The sequence below is a fragment of the Ptychodera flava genome, chromosome 15 (genome assembly GCF_041260155.1).
Source record: "Ptychodera flava strain L36383 chromosome 15, AS_Pfla_20210202, whole genome shotgun sequence".
In the NCBI taxonomy this organism is placed as follows: domain Eukaryota; kingdom Metazoa; phylum Hemichordata; class Enteropneusta; family Ptychoderidae; genus Ptychodera; species Ptychodera flava.
In genome coordinates this window covers 38,078,204-38,087,642 of record NC_091942.1, presented here as the reverse complement: position 1 = coordinate 38,087,642, position 9,439 = coordinate 38,078,204, and the positions used below count along the sequence as shown (strand labels likewise).

At 37.2% G+C, this 9,439-nt stretch overlaps 1 long non-coding RNA gene across 1 annotated transcript; it reads right to left on the bottom strand.

Moving 5' to 3' along the window:
- Window positions 1–1,124: 1,124 nt before the first annotated feature.
- LOC139152111 (uncharacterized) lies at window positions 1,125–8,626 on the bottom strand. Its single transcript, XR_011556556.1, has 3 exons — window positions 8,367–8,626; window positions 4,444–4,850; window positions 1,125–2,048 (listed from the first exon to the last, which is right to left on the bottom strand). It is a non-coding gene; the product is annotated as an uncharacterized lncRNA (long non-coding RNA).
- Between the last annotated feature and the right edge of the window lie 813 nt (window positions 8,627–9,439).

Here is a 9,439-nt window from a genome sequence, read left to right as displayed (position 1 = left end):
CCATGGAAAACGATGGACATTCGCTCTACACGCGGCAGATTTCTTCAAAACTATTCATTTTATCATGATTTGGGTGATCTTTGAGGATAGACGAGGAATTATACCAAACAACGAGGTGGCGTGGTATTTGAACGCGATGTATCAAACCACACGTATTAACTGTGTAGAAATCACTGTGATGTAACGGCGATGACAGAGCGGCTCAGTGGAAGGCCTGCATGTGCCCCCCTTGTCATACCGCGCCTAAGGCATCCATATGTTCACAGTGTTGCTATGAAGGGTCATGGGTTGTACGTCTCGCTCGTGATCTTAACTGTGGTTAACTTGACTCTCTGGAACTATCCACTGTTAACCTGGACGTTCTTTAGGTGATATTGCCCACTTCACTTCATCAAGTACGGTTTCAAGTAGCTCTGCTTGGCAGGGCGCAGCCAAACAGAGCTAGGTTTCAAGTTGTCAAAGTTATCACTGAAATGCTCAATTAATATTTCGTCAAACATTGTAGTATGTGGTGATCGGATTCCCAGCTGTTGGGGATTCATCGATCGAAGGAAACGTAAACCATGAGTTTTTGAATAAATTAATTGTAATTTCGCGCGTTTTGTTTTTTTTCTGTGGCGAGTGCTCGTTTTTTCTTTTTTTTTTCCTTTTTTTTTTTTGCTGTGGCGAGTGCTCATTTGTTTATCTTTCCACAGGCCCACGCGTTTTTTGTATTTGCTGTGTTTATGGCATTTATTTTTTTTTTAATTTTTATTTTTTTTATTTTATTTATTTTTTATTTTTTTGGTGATGTCCACTTTTGTCTAGAGCCATCACTGCCGATTTTTTTTCTCTGATTTTCTCTCTTGACTGTCAAAGCGGCTTGTGGTTCATATTATATTTTTGATTATCTATAATATGTTTTTTCTGAGACGTACTGCTTTTTAATTTTCTTAAGTACATAGGCCTAAATAATTTTATGTATGCATGGCCTTTTTTGTCTGATTCTTTTATAATGATTTTCTGTATGTGGTTCACATTTTAATTTTTTGTAATTGTTTTCCGAGTGGTAGTAGTGGTTTTTAGTGATTTTCTTGTGATTTTTGTGTACGTACCACCGTATAACATATTTTACTTTCTGTTTTGTAAAATCAGCACTCATTGCACCTTTTCGCGAACTATTATATACGTGTATGTATGTCGATAAGTATAGATGTATGACTTTTTCAAATCGTTAAAATTGTTTATTTCCTAGTTACGCTTAAAAGAATATTCCCAAGTTAAAATGAAGTATTAAATTACATTTCTGTCTTTCGATTTTAATTATACTTGTCTTATTTATTTCCTTCCTAATGACACCGAATTTTTATTTCAATAGAGAAAGACAGTTTATTTTTGCACTGAATCGATAAATATTTTTGAAACATTTGGCGCGCCGTACATGATAGCTAAATATCTTCTGAGTACCCTGTTTGACAGTATCTGATTTGAACTCGATTTCAAATCTCTACATTCTTGAAAGTTGCAGTATTGTAAATGAAGTGAGACGTATTGTTATCATTCTATGTGATTAGCTCTAGGCGCTATAGCAAGAATAGTTGTTGAGATATTGGAAATACAATGATCAGAAACAACCATTATTGCTTATATTTTTTGCTCAAGTCGGCGAACAGAATAATGAACCAATATTAGTGAATATTATGGAAAGATCTCATTTTCGTAGATGGTGCATGAGTTTCTGATGTATTCAGATATCACGCGCAGACTCCATTAGTTATAATAAATGTTGCGTTTATCGGAAGTGACTCTGAATGAGCGTCGGTATTTTCTTCGTAATAGGTAGTCTTTACTTCAACCACAGCCTCTGTCCTTCATTGATTGTCGAGTGCGGTAGACTTCAATCTGTTCGAATGAATTTATTTGAGAAGAATACTTGAGTTCCAGGAACTTCAATTACCATCGACATATCGGGGTATATATGTTGGCACAGTGCACATACACGTTATGCATATAGAACATTATCACTGGGAACTGTGGGTGGATGTGCTTCGGCTGGATTGGTCTGGTTTCTATGAATATAATGGACACAAACTAAAGGGATTAGGAAGGTATAGACGACAAATTAAGTAAAATATTCACAAAAACATTTAATATTTGACTATTCCAGATCTGATGATGATCGAGAAGAAGATGGCATTTACAACCGAAACTCGATAACGTGTAATTTTTGATAATGAGAAGTGCCTGTATTATTGATCCTCATTGTTAATCATTTAGTACTCAGCTTTACAAACATAAAATCGCACGATCTCTCCGCCGTGTAGGGATCATTGATGGAGGGACCTCCGGACAGTTTTCTTGTCAGCAGAGTTTGGACTGTGCTGGGTCTATCTACAGTTATGTGCTATCTTGAAGCTACTTGGTATCTGCGACTCTTTATTTTCCACTTTCCATCACCAGAATTACTTTGCCATTAAGCAATACAAAACTTTCCTTTGTCAAATATAAAGAAAATAAATGAAATAAAATACTTTTATTCTTCCATGCAATTAAAATAACTCCCTGATTTGTACTCCGTGATGTCACAAATCCTAAAATTGTTAATTAGGCGTTTGCAGAGACCTCAAAGGTGTCCCTGACTTCAAAGTGGTCGGTGTTATATGCATGTATGTCTTAATTTTAATACATTTATTGATGTTCAGACTTAAGATATCCATTTACTTATCCTTTCATTACAATATTACTATAGAGTAAATCAGGGACACAGTCTACTACTAGGGTAGAGGAGAGGGTAAAATTATCTCTCTATTTGTCTGTCTGTCTGTCTGTCTCCTCCCGCCCTTCGGAGACTTAAATAACAGTCACTTTACCACCGGTCTGGAAACACGGCTAATTTCTTTGTAACAGACCTTCATATTGATAAACTATACAATTGACATCAGTGAATATTGTACATGTTATGTCATTTTTACCTGTTGAATTACATGTTAACGTTTTCAAGTTTTATATAAACTGCACGACGTACAATTCGGTGACAGAATTCCAGCGTTGTAATCACCCAATAAAGGAGATGAAATCAAGCGGGAAATGAAAGTGTTTAGGGCTTTCTCTGTTTGACATTGTTGACCTAGCACATTCAAGAATAATTCATTTTTACATTTTTAAAACTATTAATCACTATGTTCATCCAAGTTTTGCAAGTTGTTCATTTAAGCTTCCCAATGATGTGAAAAGTGTTCAACTTGACAAATTCCAAACCAATCAATATCAATACCTGCCCTTAACGGTATCGGTAGGGGTAATTCACGACTTCAACGATGGGCGTTTCAAGACCGGTAGTCGAGGGAGCACCGCGCCTTTATGTCATACAAATACGGCCGGTCACCTTCGAAGATTTGAACTGATAAAACCCATTCAGCAAATTTGCTGGGAATATCATACAAAGAAGACACTACAACTGACACAATTTATCTCATATCAGGATGAAAAAATGATTTTGAAAACTGCCACAGGATGCTTTTTTCCACTATTCGCTAACAAAGTTCCAAGATTGCCCGCAAACAGTAATATCTCCGCTCAGTCCTTCCATCGGACTTTAGTTTCCAAATTAAAGCTATCGCTGATTATAAAAGAAGAAATTCCCCTCACTCTAATAGGAGTAAAAATGCCCACCAACCAAGGAACCTTTGCCTGTGAACACCTTTCTTGCTGAGTGGTCCAGTCATTTACATATAGGGAAAGTAGACACCGACAGTTCACTTGTACTTAACGGAAATTTTGTAAACAAGAGATGGTGTTGTTCTTGGTCTGTGCCTGTACGGTTAATTAGTTTTCATATTCAATCATAATAATTATGAATGCAGGTCACCTGAGTACTGTTATTCCAAATTCATTTTTTCTAGAAACTTCATTGAGGAAACATTAACTTAATTGCATTGATGACTGTTCAATAAAAATTTACGTTAATAGAAAATGATACTTGCTGGAGAAAGTCATGTTTTTCACACTGCCATTCCGTTACATTCTGATAAAACTCAAATTAATCATACTAATATTGATGCAATATCAGAACTCAAGATCACCTGAGAAACAAGATCGCAAGCACTGTAAATAATTGCGATATGTGTTTGCTATTAATATCTAGAATACAGACAATATTATCAGCAGTTTCAGTTCCGTTTCCTTGCCAATCGAGTAACAATAAATGTTTAATTCAATTTGCTGATTCCGTACATTTCAAACCTATTTTCAACTTCATCCAACATTTCCCTTACTTTTCGCCAGGCAGCACTTGAAGTATGAAGTAATATACTGAAACATTTTAAGAAACTAACGTATCATTGTCTGAAAATTGTAGCATATCTCTTAAAGTGCAGTAGTGCGACATGACGTGATGTGTCCATAAGAGAGGGACTATCTCAGACAGTTTGTGTATGAGCTGATAACGTTATATACATAACATACCCGAATATCGTGTTGTATGAAGGTGGTTGAGACTGATCATTCCCTTCATTGCCTGCGATATATCCAGGTGGGAGTGTTTCATCTTTCCTTCCATGTACCATTGCATGTGTGCCAGTTGGCTGATCCTGTGACGTCATAACAACTTGATGTTGACCTTCTGTATTCGGAGGGACAATCGTTTCATCACCGACGTCAGATTCCGTATCGCTGTAATTACCTGCCATACATGAACCGCAAAGAAGGACGGCTATGAGGCTATTTCCACCACCTGTACCACGATTTCGCCGTCCAGCTCGTCTTCGTCTTCGTCGACGAGCTCCAGCTCGGCGTGCCCGTGCCCGCCTTCTCCCTCCTCGTCTACCACGTTCTCCTCCTCCCATGCTATCTTAGAATGATGTCTTAGGGTACTGTAAGGGAAACAGGGTAGAAGTAAGGGGAGTAACTCTGCTATGCTGTGTTCGAAAGCAGTCTTCATTCGATACGGCGATGGAGACTTTAATTATCATTATGTGCACGTTGCATGGGTAAACAATGGGTGTTCAATAATTGATCAACATACATTTATTTGAATAGGTAGGCAGTCTAATTGTAATTGTTCTGCTAGAAGAAATGACTTTGGGGACCTCCTTGAAAGGATTAAAACGCGAATACCCAGTGATAATTTTAGAAAATATGTCATATATTGCGGTGCAAGATTATTTAAACATTTAAAAACCATACAAACATTCTTATAAACTATTCTTTCTGGTAATGGCATTATATGCATTGTTTTTAATAAATGCTCAGTTGAAGCATTATACCTTGCATCACACATCACTCTGATAGCACTATTCTGAATCTTATGCAACCCTTTCATAAACGTTGATGCTCCCCATAAATGACAACAGTAATCCAAGTGTGGTAAAATATAGCTATTATAACAAAGTTTTCTTATATTCATAGGTAAAAACTGAGAAATAAAGAAGGTAATATCACCATTTTCATTCAAGAACACGATTGGAACTAATTTGGGATTATTGGATCTTCATATTTTTCAAATTTCTTTAAAGTGTTAGGTGCCCTATAGCTGCATGTTGCAATATTACAAATTACTCATACAAAAGATGAGCTTACATTTGCAGGTTAAACCGACACTGCTTCACTATCCAATTATTCCAAATTAGTTCCAATCGTGTTCAAGGTAAGTATAGATTACTACGTCAAAACAGAGAAAGAAAAACGAAACTACAAGAGGGACAACTTGAACCACTGTATGCAGTGCAGTAAGTGTCTGCCATGAATAGGCTTGGCATGCTACGTGTACACCCGTCCAGATCCTCCCTAGGCTAAGCCACAAAATTTCTCTTGTCAGTGAAAGCAATGAATGCAGTGACTCGTCATTTGAGATTAAAACGTGTAATATTTCCATGCAACATATTTATATCTACCATAGAAGTTTTGAAATGATGTTACCTTAACTATTTTCTGAGAAACCCTGTCTTAGCGCTTTAATGTTGATAAACTGTTTCTTACTCAAAAGTTTTCTTATGAGTTACAAGCTCTACTGTATCTCAGGAGCCGAGATGCTGTACTGTATCTCAGGAGTTGAGATGCTCTACTGTATCTCAGGAGTTGAGATGCTCTACTGTATCCCAGAAGTTGAGAAATGCATATATAATAAGCTGAAGCTGGCGATATGTTACTTGACAAGTAGGGAAAGTTTATGATTTCAAAATTAAAATCTTCCCTTTTGTCATGTAGCAACAATTATTTTTATATCTTCCCACAAGACGCTCAATGATGGTGTTCATTTGAAAAAAGCGTTTATGTCCTGTCACTCCTCATCGGGCTGGTTGTTTTAATAACCCGAAAGACTATTTCTTCGGTCGATCTGTAAAATTCCCATTCTCATTTCCGCCATGCTATAAACCCATTGAATGCAATTTTCCGGTTACTGTAGTATCTTAATTGATATGGGAATTTTACACCAATCGATCCTGTTTTAATTCAAGATACGAACGAAATACCTCACTTTGACTCTGTACCTTACTGTAGTTCAAAATGTAGAAGGTCAAATTTTTAACAGGCAATAAAATGATCATTATGATTATTTACAGCAGATTTCATTTGTTCCTCGTTCTTAGCCTTTCCACATTCCCACATTCCCGACATTCTCTGTTCCCAATTCTTAACCTGTCGAAATTCCCGCTATTCTTCCATTCAATGCAGCGATAATTCTTAATGATAATGCAACCTGAATGAAAGTAGACCAAAATCAGACCGCTTGACCCTGTGGCGGCACTCACAGGCATTACTATGAATCATATAGCAATCGATGTCTTTTCTATGTGAGACGTTTCATCTGTTTGTTATTACTATAACTGCTATTACTCTCTAGATGGCCAGACTGATTCTATGCATCCACAGAAACAGCTTCTTCAATATTCTTATTTGATTGCTTTACCATTTACATGTGTGCATGAAGATTGGATCGACAATTTACAATAATGATTCACTTTGACTCTCACAGAGTTGATCCTTCGGTCTTCGTGACTATGTGTAACGGTATAATTTAAACTTTTGCCCTTCAATTTTGCTATGCCAGTCTCTGAGCTATCTAATAAAGATTCTTTCCCGTAGAGTGACATTGTGATGAATCATTAATTCACTAGGCTAATAATGATAATTATAATTAATTGTTATTATTAATTTCTACTGCAGATAACGGGCCGGAACGGAAGACCGGTTTTTACACGAAATGCATGGTTATGTGGTGTGTGAATGAAACAAAGGACGCCGTGATATTTGTATTGCCACGTGACTTAATTAGAAATTAATAGGGAGAAACAACATTAATGAAATGTAGAGTGATACAATTACAACTAAAGCCACTAAAATGGATTCAGTTATGATTATATATTGTGTACAATGCATTACCATTGAGCATATTCTTAAAAATAACATTTACTACCAAGTTCAAGTGATGATGTGACTTCCTCTGTCTAGGCCACATCATTCAAATGCGTGCAACTCAAAGAATGTACATTAAAGCTCGCTTTTTTATTTTTTTTCATTATTTTTTTCTTCAATGTCAACTACAGTTTCTTATTTCAGTCCCAAAGCATATTGAGATACATATTATTGAGCTTGTCAAATCAGCTTGTAAATGTGTACAATGCAATGTTAGTGCTGACAATTGCACGTCGACTGACTGACTGGCCCTAGTTGCTTGGCTTTTCTCGGGCACCAGCAGCCAGTGGACCATTCGTTCACCCAACGATCTGCGAGACAGTCTGCCCGAGTAAATTGCTTGAAAGTCGCTATCACATTATCATCAACGCGACAGTCTGCTGGTCTATTCCTTAAATTGAATATTTATAAACTCACAGACTTGGGACAAGTCTTAAGTGCATGTAAATTTCAGTTCAGATTAAAACTTTATAGAAGAGCTGGGTGTTTAAACATGAATGGGGAGTTGGAACAAGCGTTTGCAGTTGGCATACAAAACAAAATTCAGTAGTTTAAAATCATAAAAAGTTACAGCTTGTGCCTCGTTTGTACCTCCATGGTCTTTAGATATAAAATTGCATACCTAAAACACTCGATTGCTGAGTCAATAATGCGGTAGCTGACGAAACAACTGGGTCAATATTAGGTCTGGCTACACTGTTGACCGTATCTTTTTAGGACCCCTGAGTTGACCGAACAAATGAACTATCTATTGTTACATTACACTGCCGCTGGAGGAACGACCACGACCCGACGTCTTGATTCAACCTAAATGCATTACATAACCACCTATGGCGACGACGCACAAAGAAGTCGTCGCAGTTTTTGAACTCATCTGACTCATACCCTCCCTACAATGTTTCTGTCAGAGAGAAGGGATGCTTTAACACCGCAATGCACAGGTCACGGTTGGCCAGGAAATTAACTCTACCTACCATATCCTAGGGCTGAAACAGGCGACAGATCTTGTTGGACCACCCGGTTAACTTTTTTGTAAGGGTGAAATAATGGAACGTCGTCCACTGTTGTTTTCTCACTCTCCGGCCCCCTAACAAGATTATATATTATAGTGGGCAGCCTCGGTCTAAACTTTCGATTCAACAGGTGGCACACAGACGCAATTCTTACATCTGCTGATCGAGAGTAGGGCATGAGCCAGACAGTCACCACAATAGACAGCAGAGAAACTACTGTCAATGCAAAGCACTTAGTGTTTCCGTGACCAATTTAGTGACGCTGAGCTTGCTGTTTACTGTTGTTATGGCAACGAGCGCGGCTCATGTCAAACGATCATAGTTGCATGAAGCACTCTACTTGTTGTGGGGATTCAATTACAATTCACACTGAAAGCATTATAGGGCACGGTAACTTCACGACTTTGTCAACAGATCATTGTAATTTTGACACATTCACAGTTATGTAGATTTGTTTTATTAGCGGCTTTGTTGAAATAAATTTATCTTTTTCACAAAAAAAAAGATCTGAAGCTCAAGGCTGCACTTGGTCCTGTGTTCCACGGAGTTTTTGTGTATTAAAGTATTTAAATATTACTTTACAAGTATAGTATCCTTTGAAATGATACCCACCCTATTATTTGACAACAGATTTGAAAGGATCTTTCCTCATTCTTGCTCTATAGCAGGATGATGGCATTATGCCACATTGCCCAAACAGCCTTGAGGTACATTTTATGTTAATCTCATCAACCTGTTTGAATATTGGAAGGTCCGTTGGCTGAAGCTTTTGCCGCTCTGCTTGTAAAGAATTTTTTTTCAAAATTGCACCACAATACTCAGTATATTCACCTTGTTAGCACAGGCCATACACCATATTGTGTATAATGGCTAATCAACTGATTCATTGTCTGGACTAAAATTGTTGTCATAATAACATAAAACATTTTACCAAATGCATCGTTTTTGCAATGCTGATACTATGTTATGGGGAGAAGGAAATTTATTTGATTTAATAAAGAGTAGGAACAAAATATTATCAAAAGTTGCAGCTA